The sequence below is a fragment of the Nyctereutes procyonoides genome, unplaced genomic scaffold, assembly GCF_905146905.1.
Source record: "Nyctereutes procyonoides isolate TBG_1078 unplaced genomic scaffold, NYPRO_anot_genome, whole genome shotgun sequence".
In the NCBI taxonomy this organism is placed as follows: domain Eukaryota; kingdom Metazoa; phylum Chordata; class Mammalia; order Carnivora; family Canidae; genus Nyctereutes; species Nyctereutes procyonoides.
In genome coordinates, this window is record NW_026575121.1 from 16,764,969 (window position 1) to 16,781,148 (window position 16,180).

Genomic DNA, 16,180 nt, shown 5'->3' on the forward strand with positions numbered 1-16,180 from the left:
ATCATGCATAATGATCTCCTGGTTTTCTGGCGTCTTATGAGCCATGCCAGGTGAGACATAGAAGTGCATGACTAGACTATCACTAATGCTAGATATTCCACAGTAAGTATTTAATAGCATTAGATATACAATTGTTCCCTTCCAAAAAGTCAAATATCTCTAAACTTGGTAATGAGAATCATCACCTTAATGCAGTTTCAGTTCCCTTTCATTCATTTTAAACAAATTTTTATTATAGAAAAGTTGTCACATAAATGGATATTTATCTACTTTGTACACAATTATTACCCTCCACAGAAAGACTGCTTCTTAACTTTTCATCTGGTGTGGCAAACACGAAACTCCTGATTTTAACAGAATAGAAGTACAAATACCTCAGCGATTTAAGTTGAAAGCAGTATATTGGTATGTGGCTCTTGATCTCCTCAGTTATTATTAATATAGAAATGTCTTATTCAAAAATACAAAATTATTTGTAGGCACAGTGACATTAGTCAACCTTTATATGTTGTCAACTGAAACCAGTAACTGATGGTTGTAGTGATTTTCTTCAGTCATTTCCTTCAGCTGACTTCTCTGAAGTTATTGTTGAGGAGCTCTTCCTTGAGCTTCCTCTCATAGTTCATTAATAATGGTAGAGCACTATTCTAGGAATCAGAACATGCCATCTCCCTTATAACCTCCATTCCACCCATTCCTGGGTCCTTCTGTTCTTTAGGAATTTCATGGACTACAGCTTCTACTGTAGCTAACAAAGAGGCCACTCCAGCAGTGTCTAAGAAAGGAGTTCTTACAACCTTAGTTGGATCAGTGATTCCTTTTTCCTCCATATTCACAAAATCTCTAAGTATAGCTTCATACCAACTTCTGAGGAACTCTGCATAATTTTCTCAACTCTCAGTGATCCTTCAACACCTGCAGTCTTAGCAATGGTCATTGCAGGAATTTTGAGTGTTTTCTTAATAATTTGAATGCCGATTTTTTTATCTTAATTATCTGGAGTTATTGAATCTAAGACTGGAATGCACCGAATCAGGTCACAACCTCCTCCTAGAACACTGCCTTCTTCAACAGCAGCTAATGTAGCATTGAGTGCATCTATCTGTAACTCTTTTCATTCCCTTCAACATCACTTGTCCCACCAAACTTCAGCACAGTTACTCCATTTGAGAGTTTTACCAGAGGTTCATTCAGCTTTTCCTTTTAGATTTGTTAGTTGTGATGTCTAACTGCTGAATGACTTCTTGAATATGTTTTTCAATTTGAGACTTGTCACCTCTTCCTTTTATGAGCATGGCAACACCTTTGGTCATAATGACCTCTGCAATTTTTCCTAAGTCATGAGGCTGAATATCTTCAAGTTTTAGAGTCAACCCTTCTCCAAACATTGCACCACCAATAGCAATAGCCATGTCTTTAAGCTGGTTCCTTCCATTGTCACAAAAAGCTGGAGCTTAGATTGCTACAGCCTGAAGATCCACTTTTAGCCTATTCAAAGTGAGTGTGCTCAGAGCTTCTCCATCATCATCTTCAGCAAGTATGACCAAGAGCTTACTGTGAGCACTGGGAATTTCAAGGGCTGGTACAATGGACTGGGCACTAGAAATTTTCTTTTCACTAAGTAGAACATAGGCATCTTGGAATTAATATTTTGATGATTAATAAAGAGAAATATAACCTTGATCAAACTTAATGCCTTCAATAACTTCTAATTCATCATTCAGTGTTTTTCCATCCTTTCATGTAATGACATCCTTTCTTCCAACCTTTTCCGTTGCTTCAGAAAGAATTTTGCCAATTTGTTCGTCTCCATTTGCAGATACATTAGCACCCTCAGCAATTTCTTCAGTAGTCGTCACAGATTTAGACTGCTACTTAAGTTCAACAATTACAGCATCAATAGCTAACATTACATCTCTCCTGATTTCCACAGGACCAGCATCTTTACTAATCTTCTTAAAGCCTTCCTTGGCAATGGAGTGTGCCAAGACAATAGTGGCAGTGGTGCCATTCCCAGCCCCCTCATTTGTGTTCTTGGCAACAACCTGAACAAGTTTAACACCAATATTTTTACATTTATCTTTTAAGTCAATTGACTTTGCAACACTCACAACATCTTTTGTTATTTTGGGACTTTCCCAACTCTGTTCAGTAATCTCTGTTCTTTTGTTTAGCTCCATAGTAATGGCTACAGCATTGGCTAAAGGTCTACACTTTGAAGCATTAAGGATTGGGCATCCAAACTAAATTTTACATCTTTGGCATGGGCCTGAGTGAGTTGAGGGAGCCAGTAAGTGTCTCAAAACTGGCCTAATTTGGCATAGGACTGCGGGTAATTGAAATATTTCTGCTGGGTGACAGCAAGGCGTGCTGATGGGGAGGCAGGTCTTCAGAGGCCATGAGGGCTCAGTTCCCTTTTTCAAACAAAAGCTAGTTACTGTGCCTTCCTTCAGAATTGGCAGGTGGAAATCAAATTTTTATAAAGGAGAGGTTGAAGAGAATTCAGAGACTTGGCTCTGTCCTCTGAGACCTACAAATCTTTATTTGTAAAATAAAGAAAATAGGTATTCCACATTGATTTTAAGATTAATTAATATAAAGATAAATCATAATTAATAATTTTCTGTAAGTTGAATGTAATTGGATATTTTGAGTTAGGTGTGCCAATTCATATCATATCAATATTGTTTTCTTTGTTTTTAAAGCTTCTAACTGGACATTACAGGACTATTTTATTTATAATTTCTTTGCCAATCAATGTATCTTGCCATATTATGCCATGTAAATGGCAAATAAGTGGCATTAGCTAAATATAATGAAAGTCAGAGCCTACTTACTTTTTCTGAAAGTGTTAGGTCATGTGATGGACATTCCTGGTAAGTAAAATAGAAAGAGATCATGTTTTTCCTGAAACTCATGTAATATTGTGCTGACTTAAAAATAGTCCATGAAGACAATAACTTGCTTATATAATGAGTTACTTAATATGAAATAGTCTCACATGTATAATATCTCATCCTCAAAATGAGTATTTGAAATTAATTTGATTTTATAAATGTATATATGAAGACTCAGTTTGGTTATAAAATTTGCCTGAAATCATATTGTAAGTAGCAAAGGGAGAAGTAAAACCAAGCTTTCCTTTATCAAATTTTTTGGTCTGTGGTATGTTTTTTCACATGGCTGAGTAAAGTCATAGCATACATCAGTCACCTGTGAATTAGTGGGGTATTCCCAATTTGGGAACTTTCCCTAGGAGACATGCTCAGTTGTAATAAGTGTTCAGAGACCAGCTTGCAGTTTTTCTTTTAACTCCAGGTGTGATATAGCCAAATAGATTAACTAATAGAGGGCTCACCATATTAATTCTCCTTTGCTCTATTTTGCAGAGCATAAATGTGTGATAGGACAATTCCACATCACTGTTCTCAGGTGATACTAACATAGAACACCTGTGTTTGGCAAGTGGATCAGAGTGTTACACTGCCAAAAACCAATAATGAGAGTCTGTAAGTTTTGAGAAGGTTAATTTTGTTAGTTATAAAGAAGTTTGTTTCTTATAAATTTATGAGTTTGCACATAATGAATTAATTTTCCTGGTTTTCTTTTTACTTCAGTGTTTTCTGCAACTTCTTTGCTAATGAATGTTAATGGATGGCAAAAAGCAAATGAAAACAAATAAAAAAGGAACATTAATATTAACAACTTAGGAACAGTTGATTACTTCCAAAACCTTTTGTCTTTGATGGACAAGATTGCTTGTGGTTGTGATTTTATATTGCATATTATTAACAGTTGAAGTTCCTCTTGTGAATATTATTCCTTATTTTTTCTAAATCATTTTCTCATCTCAGAGTCCTTCAAAGGATGTGATAGACCATAAAAAGTAACATTATTTCAGGAACTTTACCATCTCAACCTTGGATCGTTTTTATGCATTAAAAATAATTATAATTTTACAACATTGTATCTCAGGGCAGTTAGTTGTTTTACAACTGGCTTTGAATGCCTTAAGGAAATAATTTAAGTTGCTTCTATTATTTATTGTTGCTGCATAACAAATAGCCCTAAAATTTAGTTGCATGAAATGAAAGTCATTTTATTATTGTAGGAGTTTAAGGGATTTGGGGGACTGGCCTAAGGGATAACATATGATCAAGAGGTGACAGAAGCCTTTTATTGGGCTGTGTTTAGACAGGTTTACATGTGGGCCAATCCCTCAAAGCAAGAGTCTTCCACAGGCTGCTGACGGGGGTTTACTTGTCTAGGAGATCTAGGTAATGTTGATCACCAGCATGGGAAAAGTCTTTTGAGTCAGAAGGCTCTGAAAAACAGTGGCAGCTTGGAGTCTTTGAACCACTGGTTTGTTTTATCAGTAACATCAATCAGATGTTAAGTGAGTCTTCTCAGGATATGCAAAGCAGACAGGTCTTAAATGGCCAAAAATCTGCTTGTTTGTAGCTATTTCTAAGACAAAAGGATCGGAAAAAATTTGTGTTTGGCATTGGAGGGATTTGGGGGTAACAGGTCTCAGTCTGCAGTGAGGAATAAACAATCTGGAGGCCAAATGTAGAAACCTTCTTTTAAACTCATTTACATAACAATTATGCTTACAATTATGCTTACAATTCTTGAATTGGGTCAGAATTTACATCAGAATAGAGTCAGAATGGCTCAAGTCTTCTTCCTGTTTTCTGAAGTCTTAACTGAGATAACTGGGGTTCAGGTGGTTAGAGATGGTTAGATGAGTCAACTGAAGCCAGATATTGGGAACCTCATTTCTTTCTACCTGTTAGCCTGATTTCTGGGTTCTTCCCTAAGATGTGTCCTGGGACTGAAATCTCTGAAAAGATGTCTTCACTGACATATCTGATGCCTGGATTTGGATGCTTAAAAAACTGAGGGCTAGCCAATCATCTCTCTCTCTCTCTCTGTCTGTCTCTCTCATTTTGGGTTTTTCACAGCATGGTGGCTTCAGTGTAGTAGGGCTTCTTACAAGATAGGGCTGGCATCCCCCACAATAAGCATTTTGAGAGATCTAGGTATAAGATACAAGGTTTTTTAAAATTGTGTAACCTTGGAAATAAGAGACACTGACACTGTCTTTGATAGTTCAAAAGCAAATTGTGGTGTCAGCCCATACTCAAGTAAATTTCAGTTTATATTTAAGGGTGTGAAGAGTCTGTTGGGGATTAGGGGACCATATTTGGAGATTACTACCACGAAGATAAATTTCTTTTTGATACAATTAATATGTTTCTTTAAATTTTATACCTTGTTTCTCCTTTTTAAAAATTAGTTGGTTAATGTATGATTTTCTAACTCTAATGATATACATGGGAAAACATTTAATCTTTACTAAGAACCCCCCCCCATTTTCCATGAGCTAGATTGAAAATTTAGTTTGATCTGAAATTGAATCAGTTGCATCCATATCAGCAGTATAAATGTATAGATAAATAAATGTATTGTTAAAAAATTTGAATTTCAAATAGCTTTAATTAAAGGTTTTTAAAATTTTCACTTCTATATTGTGCAGTGACCACAATTACCTTCAAAGAACAGGGAAGGCATAATATACTGTGTTAATAACCAGAATATCCCTAAGGTATCCCTATTTATATTGAAAATTGTTCTGTTACCTGAATGAAAATAAAATGGGATTAGAAAGATTATGAATTATTTAGAATGGAAATTATTTTTACTTGAGTATTGATTGTTCATATTGTATTTGGTATTATTCATTCATTTTAGACATATTTCCAAATATTTTCTCTTTGAGTTTTCTTATTTCTGTAGAGATTTTATTAAGTGCAAAACTATTAAATAGGAGAACATTAATATCAAGATTTCTTAGAATCCCTAAAAATTCTCTTTCACCTTGATATGCATAGAAATGCTTACCATAGGCACATAAAAGGACATAATCAAGTGAACTTCACAAATTAGAAGTAAATCCAAATGAGTTGTAGATAAATGAAGTGGGAGGGTGGCTGGGTGGCTCAGTCGGTAAAGGGTCTGCCTTCATAAAAGGGCATGATCTCAGTTCCTGGGATTGAGCCCCATGTCAGGCTCCCTGCTCAGTGTGGAGTCAACTCCTTTCTCCCTCTGCCTCTGCTGCTCCCCCTGCTTATACTTCTCCCTCTGTGTCAAATCAGTCAATCTTAAAAAAAAAAAAAAAGAAAAGAAAAATGGAACAAGAAATTTTGTGACTATTATATTTAAATAAACAAACTCTAACCTGCCTTCTAGATATGTATACACCAATTTTCCATGTGTTGTGTTGTACCATGAAAATATACTAGACAATTTTTATTTTTTATTTTTTTTTTAAATTTATTTTTTATTTTTTTTTAAATTTTTTTTATTTATTTACGATAGTCATACAGAGAGAGAGAGAGAAGCAGAGACACAGGCAGAGGGAGAAGCAGGCTCCATGCACCGGGAGCCTGACGTGGGATTCGATCCCGGGTCTCCAGGATCGCGCCCTGGGCCAAAGGCAGGCGCCAAACTGCTGCGCCACCCAGGGATCCCTCTAGACAATTTTTAAAACTAAAAAAAAATAGCATTGAAAATAAAACAGGGTATATATACAGTAGTGAGTGTTTAGGCACATATGAAGAGATGTGGTATGACATTTCTAAAAAAAAAAAGCATAGAATTCAGTTAAAAATTAATTTTACCTTGCAAAATGATTGATAATATTTTCTTCTAACTATTCCCTTGCTGATTTGAGTAAGTGTGACTAAAAATAATCCGTGTGAGAAGTAGAATTTAATGTTGACTCCCAGAATAATGGGTGAAACCATAAAAGACCCTATTCAATCATATTTGGTTGTGTGGAGATGGGCAGCTGAATCTAAAAATGTAAACCTTCATGAATGTATTTAACAAGTTACCTATGACATGGATTTTGGCCAGGATTATCCAAAAGTGTATGTGAGGGTGTGGATGTTATGTATAGGTATGTGTGTTGTCTCAGAAAACATAATGAACAAAATAAATATTGAAAGAAATAAAATGAAATTACATGAGAAGAAGCTGTGAATGGGGGAAGCTTAAATGAATGATCAAGGTTTAAGTATATGCTTTACCACATCCAGGTGTTCTTGGATATGGTAGCTCCAACTTTTTTTTCAGTTTGTATTTAATTTCCAGTTAATATACAGTGTAATATTAGTTTCAGGTGTACAATACAGTGATGTGGTACATCCATAGAACACCTGGTGCTCATCACAAGTGCATTCCTTAATTCCTATCACTTATTTCACTTATCCCCCCCACCCTCCCAAACACACACCTGCCTCCCCTCTGGTAACCATCAGTGTGTTTTCTATAGTTAAGAGTCCGTTTCTTGGTTTGCCTCTATTTTTTCCTCTTTCCTCATTTGTTTTGTTTCTTAAGTTCCACATGAGTGTAATCATATTGTATTTGCCTTTCTCTGACTGACTTATTTCACTTAGCATAATACTCTCTAGCTTCATTCATGTCATTGCAAATAGCAAGACTTCATTCTTTTTTATGGCTGAATAATATTTACATTTTATATGTATACCACATCTTCTTTATCTATTCATCAGTTGATAGACACTTGGGCTATTTTCATAATTTGGCCATTGAAGATAATGCTGCTACCAACAGTGGGGTGCATATATCCCTTTGAATTAATATTTTTGTATTCTTTGGGTAAATACCTAGCACTCCTCCAACTTTTAGTTTCTCTAGCACTAAAATGGGGATGACAATCCATTACAGAGTCGTGATGAAGATTTGATGAATAAAGAAAGAGAAAATTCTTTAAAAACTCTAGAGCAGTAATCAAAATTTTGGTGTGGAATTCAATTTAAACTTTCATCCACCATATATAACAGGAGTGATATTTATAACAGAAACTACTGAGAAACTGAGTTTGCATTAATATGTTAACACAAGAAACATCAGTGTATCAGGTAATTTTCTTGTTACTGAGAGTTTGTAATGCTGGTTTCTATTAGGAGAATACTATTTCATGGCTGAGGGAAAAGCCTTTATTTTCTATATGTATATAGCTGTTATCTTAATAAAGTTGTTATTGCGTTGGGTTATTTGCATTGATTCAGGTTGCCTAGAATTTTCATTATGTAAATTTAGTCCCTACCCAAAATACTTTGTATGGCAATTGCTTTCTCAATTTAAAAATCTATCTCACTTTAATACCCCTCCCCAAGCTTCGATTTTTTTTTTCTTTTATTAACTTTACACCCTTGCAGTTTGTTACTTATACAACCTCTGGGATTAGAATGACATATATGGGTGACTCAGCTATTCTTTTGATCTGGACTAGAGATATCATTAATTCCTAGAGACTTGGCAAATTTACTAAAGTTCAGTTTATGAAATTACTTGGCTAATATATCTCTGCAAAAAGACAATCCAGTAAGTTTATATTGAACTCAAAGTCTGGAAAATTTTTTCTCTTGTCTAAGAGAAAAGAATGTCTGATTCTCTTGTCTAAGAGAAAGAAAAATCATGAATTTGTTGGTCCCAAGAGCAAGGAGATGCATTACTTTCTAAACCTGTTTCCAAGGAATCTCTAATTGCTTTATTTTCCTATTGAATATAGATAAGCAAAACTGATCTGCACTCACTTCTAGATGAAGGGAGGTAAAATGAATAAGAATCACAGAAGTTTTAGAGAGAATTTTAGAAATCTAGTATTTTTCAGACTTACTTGAAACATCAGAAGTCTTTCCTCCTATGAAATTTTGTATTGGATTGCTGAAAAATAGAAGTGCCCTATCGGTGCTTTTTGAACTTTAATGAAATCATCTGAGAATCTTGTTAAAATGTTGATTGTGGTCTGAACCTGGCCCGAGATCCTGCCTTCTAACCAGCTCCCAGGGGTTGCTGCTGCTGCAGGTCCACCGACCACAAGTGAGCAGCAGTAGTTGAGTGGTTCTAAATTTAGCTGAACATTGGACACATCAGGGGATCTTTAGAAATGCTGATGCCACATCCCTCCCCTCTCCCACCCGGGTTTCTGGTTTAATGGATTTGGATGTATCCTGGATATTAGGATTTTAAAAGCCCCAGCGCTGTTCTAATATACAGCCAAGTTTGAGAACAACTGTTCTAGTAAAAAAAATGTGCATATAAATGTGTGTGTATGTGTTGGGAGGAATGGGTGTTGTAGATCTTATTTATCTTTACTGATATCTCCTATAGTATGATAAAAATACACTTAAAATCAGATTGTGACCAAAGCTATTCAGAATTTTGTAATATAAATAAATATATTTAAAAATGCATTGTGAGTAGAATTTTTGTTCAGTATTTGATTTAATACTACACCATAGGTGAACAAACACAAAATAGCACCACGATTTTTAATGATTGTGAAATATGAATGTTCTGTGATTTATTTTACTAATCCTATAATGTTAGTCATTTAGGACAGTTTTTTTAATATTAAAGAATAGGGTGGTGAATATTATTTATCAAATATTTCTGCACAGAAGTGTTTTTGTATTTCCTTAGAATAGTAGAGCACCAAGGTTAGGCAGTGAGGCAGTTCAACTTGGTGGGGAGGAGTATTTAAATCACCGATATTGTTTCAAATTGCCTGTGCATGGTGATCATAAAAAGCAAACTGGCTTTTAGTCAGCTTTATTATTGTTATAAATTCTCTATACACAATACCCTTCCTTATTGCCAGCACCCTGGGCATACTGTTCCCACCATCATGCCTTTGGAATGAGTTCTAAGCCAATGCCTCATAATTAATTTTCACAATCACTGTGTGGAAAGATATGAGCTTTCCTAGGGTTATAGATATATTATCTCTCTATTTTATGCAGAAGGTTATATGGTATCTCCAATAGCAAAATCTAAAAATACAAACAAGAATGTTTATTTCAAACATTGAGTGTTAGTACTTTTAATATTTGACAATTTTGCAAGATTTCTACATATTATTCCACTGGAGAGACTAAGTATTCGTTATGTCTGGTAACCATTTGTATCTCTTCTTTTGTGATTGATTGCCTAGTTATGTCCTTTGACTTTTTCTAATTGTGTTTATATTTTCTTATTGATATGGAAAAACAAGTTAGTAAAGCTGTCCTTTGTTTTCCATAAAATATAAGTAATTTCTTCAAGTTTGTTTTTGTCATCTTAATTTGTTTTTGGGTTTTTTTGTTTTTTTTTTGTTTGTTTGTTTGTTTGGTGCGGATGTTTGAATTTTTATGTAGTTTGATCCCTTGGTCTTTTTCTTTTGGTTTCTTCAGAGGTCTTAAGGCCTCTCCCACACGAAGTATATGTTATTAGCTACCTACGTTTTCATCCAGAATTCTTAAGGTTTATATTTTCTTTTAGCTCTTTAATTCATTGGAAATAATTTTGTTGATTAGCATTATGTAGGGAAGTAATTTGTTATTTTGTTCCCAAATGTTTGGTAACAAAATAACCATTTACTGCTTTCTTCACCCATTGCACAATTACGGAATATCACACTTTATTACCTAACACATTAGAATATAGTTATAGATGTTCCTGGATTATCTATCCTGTTTTCATCAGTTTCATGTACTAATGAGTTCCCATTATTTTAACTTTTGAATACCCTTGAATATTTAGCAACAAAGTTCTTTTTTTTTTTATGATAGTCACAGAGAGAGAGAGAGAGGCAGAGACACAGGGAGAGGGAGAAGCAGGCTCCATGCACCGGGAGCCCGACGTGGGATTCGATCCCGGGTCTCCAGGATTGCGCCCTGGGCCAAAGGCAGGCGCCAAACCGCTGCGCCACCCAGGGATCCCACAAAGTTCTTTAAGATAATCTATTTTCCTGTGATCACTTTTTTTCAGAAAAATGTGGAATACCTTTTTCAGTTTAAATAACAGTATTTTGTGACTTTTATTTGTAATCACTACATTTATAAATTAATATATGTGGGCATTGGCAACTGTTTAGTAGAAGTTTTTCCATCCAGTAACATTTTATACATTGCATTTATATAAGAATTATTTTCTGATATTCAGGACAATTAGTTTTGTCTTTTTCACATCTATGTTTTCTTTTATATATGTACGATCATAAATGTGTATATATATATATATATATATATATATATATATATTGATTTGATACTAGTGTGTGTGTATGTATTTGTGTGCATGTGAGGTGTTGCTATCTGGTCTATCTTAGGCTTCTAAAAAATACCAGGAAACCATCTCCCTTTTTTTCATTTCTCTAGAGCAATACTAATAGCCTAGTCCCAAGCCCTATATGACAGAAAAATAAAAATCAAATGACTTTAAGAACAAAAGTAGGTGTGACATAGAGATGAGGAAATTGAAGTCCAAAGAGGCTATGTTACTTAAAATTATAATGTTAGTAAGTATCAAAACTAGGAATAAGGATGTTGGCTGACTCAGGTGGAAGAGCATGCAACTCTTGTTATTGGGGTCATGAATTCAAGCCCCACATTGGGAATAGAGATTCCTTAAATAAGCAAAACTTAAGAAACAAAGTAGGAATAGAATTAAAGTCAATGGGCTGAACCATGCTAACAGCAAAGAACCTGTAGTCTAGTTAAGAACATAAAATGAATACCAATGAGAAATTCAGGTGAAAACCTAAACAGCACATGGTGAAAGATAACCAGATATAATAGAAATTTGGCATTATTGAACTTAGAAGTATATGTCAATATATTAGTTATTATTTACTAAGTAAATGTATCTGTCTGGAGTTCATTATATTAGTAAACAGAGCCAAGAGTACGCCTTGTTAGTTCAGTTTTGTGACAGAATGTCAAGGTCAGTTTTTTCAACAAAGAAGTGAAACAGAGCTAATAGCCCAGTTTAATACACTCTTATTTTATTCACCTATGCTTGGGAATACAAATAGAAACCTGCAACTGATATCCTGGAAACTCTTCCAGCTCAGCAATCTGTGAACAATATCAAAGGACCTTGAAACAAGTATTCAGTAACTTTGTAATAAAGAAAGATAATTTCAGCATATCTTTTTTTTTTAGTGTTTATTTTTCTTTGTGTACTCAGACACACACAGACCACTACTACCACCATCATAGTACATATCCTCAAATCACACAGATTCAGAACCAAAAATATTGAGTTTTGTACCCTGCTTTTTATTTTCATAACATTCATTTTTTTCTTATTTTTTATATCTTTATTCTTTGTTTTCATAGCTATTTATTTTAACCTTTTTAATAAGAAATATATAAAATTATTTTAAAATTCTAGAATATTGTTTTTACTTATTTGGAAGACTTAAATCCTCATTTTTAGTACTAATGATAATTTTACCCAAGAATAAAAATAAATTTTTGTGCTGCAATAATGAATAGGAAGAGGGTCTACATTTTCTAGGTCCACATTTTCCCTCCACCAAAATCAGCAAGAAAGATGGAAAAAAAATATCAAACAACTATTTTTAGAATTTAAACCAAAGTCGCAAAAGAAAAAGAGTTAAAAGAAAAGGAAAAGAAAAAAGAAAAACTAAAATCAAAGTAAGACTGTGATTCCTGAGGAAAGGAAAATAAACGAAGTTCCACCATCTTCTTAGGCAAAGAATTGCAAAAGGAACCTAGATGGGTTGAAGGAACAGATATCAAAGTCTGGGGAGGTCAAGGTGGTGAAAATTTGTGTCAGTATAGTTGAAAGGAGAGAGATACATGGAGAAAGAGCTCTAGAAATCCACGGAGGGTTTTTATATCTTTACCAGTCTATGCATGAATAGGGTGAAACTTGTGTAGCCAGTGAAAAATTTATAAGGAAGAAAGAATTGCCAGGGAATTACAAGTCTAATTTCCAGCTTACTCAGCACTATTTGCTTGAGTTTCTAGGAGTCAGAGTGAAGAGATTTTGAAGAAAACAGGAGACATGCAATGCAGATTCCAGAAATAGCATACCTTAGTCATAGGGTTAAGACTCATTTTTTAAATTTTTTTTTAATTATTTATTTATGATAGTCACACACACAGAGAGAGAGAGAGAGAGAGGCAGAGACAAGGCAGAGACATAGGCAGAGGGAGAAGCAGGCTCCATGCACAGGGAGCCCGACGTGGGATTCGATCCCGTGTCTCCAGGATCGCGCCCTGGGCCAAAGGCAGGCGCCAAACCGCTACGCCACCCAGGGACCCCCAAGACTCATTTTTTAAAAGAAAAAAAAATCAAGACTTCCAAGGATTAAACTGATTCATAAGTAACTTAATTGCCTCCCAAAAGGAGCTTAAATACTCAATAAGACTACAGCAATACCGGGCACTAAACAATGTAAAATTTAAGATGTTTGCAATCCATTAAAAAATGTGGCTCAGTCCTTTAAGCATCTGCCTTCAGCTCAGATCATGATCCCAGGGTCATGGGATGGAGCCCCATGTCAGGGTCTCTGCTCAGCAGGGAGTCTACTTCTCCCTCTACCCTTACCCCACAGGTACCCTCTTTTTCTCTTCATCATTCTCTTTCTCTCAAAATGAAATAAAAAATGTTTAAAAATCCTTAATATGTACAGTGATTTGTGATCCATAAGCAGTAGAAAAAATCAGTCAATAGAAACAAATGACGGAGACGATGAAATTAGCAAAGACATTAAATGTGCTATTAAAATATGCTCAGTATGCTCAGAATTTAGAGAAAAATATGGATCAGAAGGAAATTCTAAAAATGAAAACATTAAATTTCTGAAATGAAAATTTTACTAGATTAGTTTAATAACTGATCAAACATTGAAGAATTAAATGTAAGCACAATTTAAGAATAAAATGTTAGTGAACTTGAATAAATCATAACAGAATTATACAAAATGAGGCACAGAGAAAAATAAAGATTCAGTGAATTTTGGGAATGCATCAAGTACTTTAATGTATGAATAATTGGAGTCCCAGGGAGAGAAAATGCAGAAAAATTGAAAAATAGTGGTTGATGTTTTTCCAAATTTGAGAAAATCAGAACTTCATAGATACAAAAGTTTAATGAGCCTTAAGTAGAATATTAACAAGGAAGACTACACCAAGCACATCATTATCAAGTTTCTGAAAACCAATGTAAAACAGAAAATCTTAATAATACCTACATAGGTGCAAAAATAATTACCATAGAATTATCATTAGAAACTGAGAGCCAAAGGAAAAGAGGGATGATTTTAATATTCTGAATGGTAAAAAAGGAAAATCTGTCAATACAGAATTCTATACCAGCAAAATTATCTTTCAAAAAAATTAAAGGAAAAAAGTTATTTTTAAAAAGTTATTTTTAAGCAAAAAAAAAAAAAAATGAGAGAAGAAAAATGATTTTAGATCTAAGCCAAGAAATGAAAAGTATTGAAAATGGTAAATATGTGTTATTTTTTTAAAAAAAATTTTCTTTCATCCTTTAATTTTATTCAAAGGTGCTTCACTATTTTTTTTTTTAATTTATTTGTTTTTGAGAGAGAGGGAGACAGAGCAGGGGAATGAGCAGAGGAAGAGGGAGAAAGAATCCTCAGACTTCCCACTGATTGTGGAGCCTAACTTGGGGCTTGATCCCAGGACCTTGAGATCATGATCTGAACTGAATCCAAGAGTTGATCACTTCACTAACTGAGCCACGAGGCACCCTCAAAGGTGTTTGACCATTTAAAGCAAAAAAGGAACAATATTCTATACAGTTTTTAACATGTGCCAAAACAAAAGGCACAAAAGGTGGAAAGAGGAATATGAATATATTTCTTAAACTTTAAATAAATTAGTATAACATAATTGAAAATAGACTGTGATCATTAAAAATGAATATTATAAATCCTAGGGAAATCAATAAGAAATAAAAAGCATAGCTATTAAGCCATAAGTGTATATAACAAGAAAGTCATTAAAACTTCACAATTTAAATAATTCCAAGGAAGGAAAAAAAGGAATAAATACCACATGAAACCTCCTACTCTTGGTTTTGGCTCAGGTCGTGATCTTGGGATGTGAAACTGAGCTCTGCATGTCTGGCTCCACACTCAGTGTAGAGTCTGTGTAAGACTTTCCCTCTGCCCCTCCCCTCCATGTGTACATGCTCTCTCTCTCTCTCTCAAATATTCTTTTAAAGAAGGAAAAACTGAACAATATGCTTTCTACAGAAAAATAATAAAGACAAAGATAACTGAAAGAAAAAGTGGAGAAATAAATACCATAGAATTACCAGTCTTTATAAGAAAGCCATCATGGCTGCATTAATATCTGAAAAGCCTACATTAAGATGATGAATATTACTAGGAATAAAGATAATCACTTCATAATGATAAAGGGGTCAATCATCAAAAAGGCCTAACAGCCTAAAGTAGTTATGTATCTTATAGCACTACTTCAAAATACATTAAGCCAAAATTGATCTAAGTAAAAAGAAATTAGATAAATCCATAATTTTGATCGGAGATTTTAGTACCCTTCTCTTGATGTTCATAGGACAAGAAATAGAAATAAAATTAATAGGGATAACAAAAATTAAACAGTACGTTCTGTTTAATTTGATTCAATTCACATATATACAGCATCCTTACCCGACAACTTCAGTATGTGCACAAAAAGAAGATCAGAGTAAATCCAAAATAAGTAAAAGCAAAGAAAAATTGAAGGCAAAGCAATCAGTAGATCCTGAGGTGTTTTACAAAATTAAAGCAGAAATACTAACTCATTGAAGATACCTGAGGCTGTACATCCAATAGCATATTAGAAACTTAGAGCAGCTGAAGACCTTAATCAGGAAATTTTTTTTCAGGAAAGAATGAGGTTATTTTTATCTCTCAATCTCTCATAACACCTGGAATGGTGCTGTGTACCTAGTGACAGCTCAATAATCTCTGTTAAATTGAATTGTTTTGTATCATCATATGTGTTTTACTATTGCCATCTCTGAATCCATCCATTTTGGAAACTCATTATTGGGACTTCTGCTGTTTTAAGAATTCGAAAGTCAAATAATGTGTGCTATCAACACTGATAGGCTTTTAGTAATCTTTAAAACTTCAGATATCAGAGTTTCTAGAAATGTTCCATCAGCTGTATGTGTGCCAAAAATGGCTTAAAATACACACAAGCAAAAATCAGCTATATGACCATGAAGGTTCACCACTGAAGTTACCATGACTAATTATCACCTTTATGGGGAAAGGATGTAAGTGAAGGGTAGTTGGCAAGGAGTTAATCAACCT

General features: G+C 34.2%; 1 pseudogene; it reads right to left on the bottom strand.

The window, feature by feature from the left end:
* Window positions 1-647: 647 nt before the first annotated feature.
* Window positions 648-16,180, bottom strand: part of LOC129516436 (60 kDa heat shock protein, mitochondrial-like) — a 46,391-nt pseudogene continuing 30,858 nt past the window's right edge.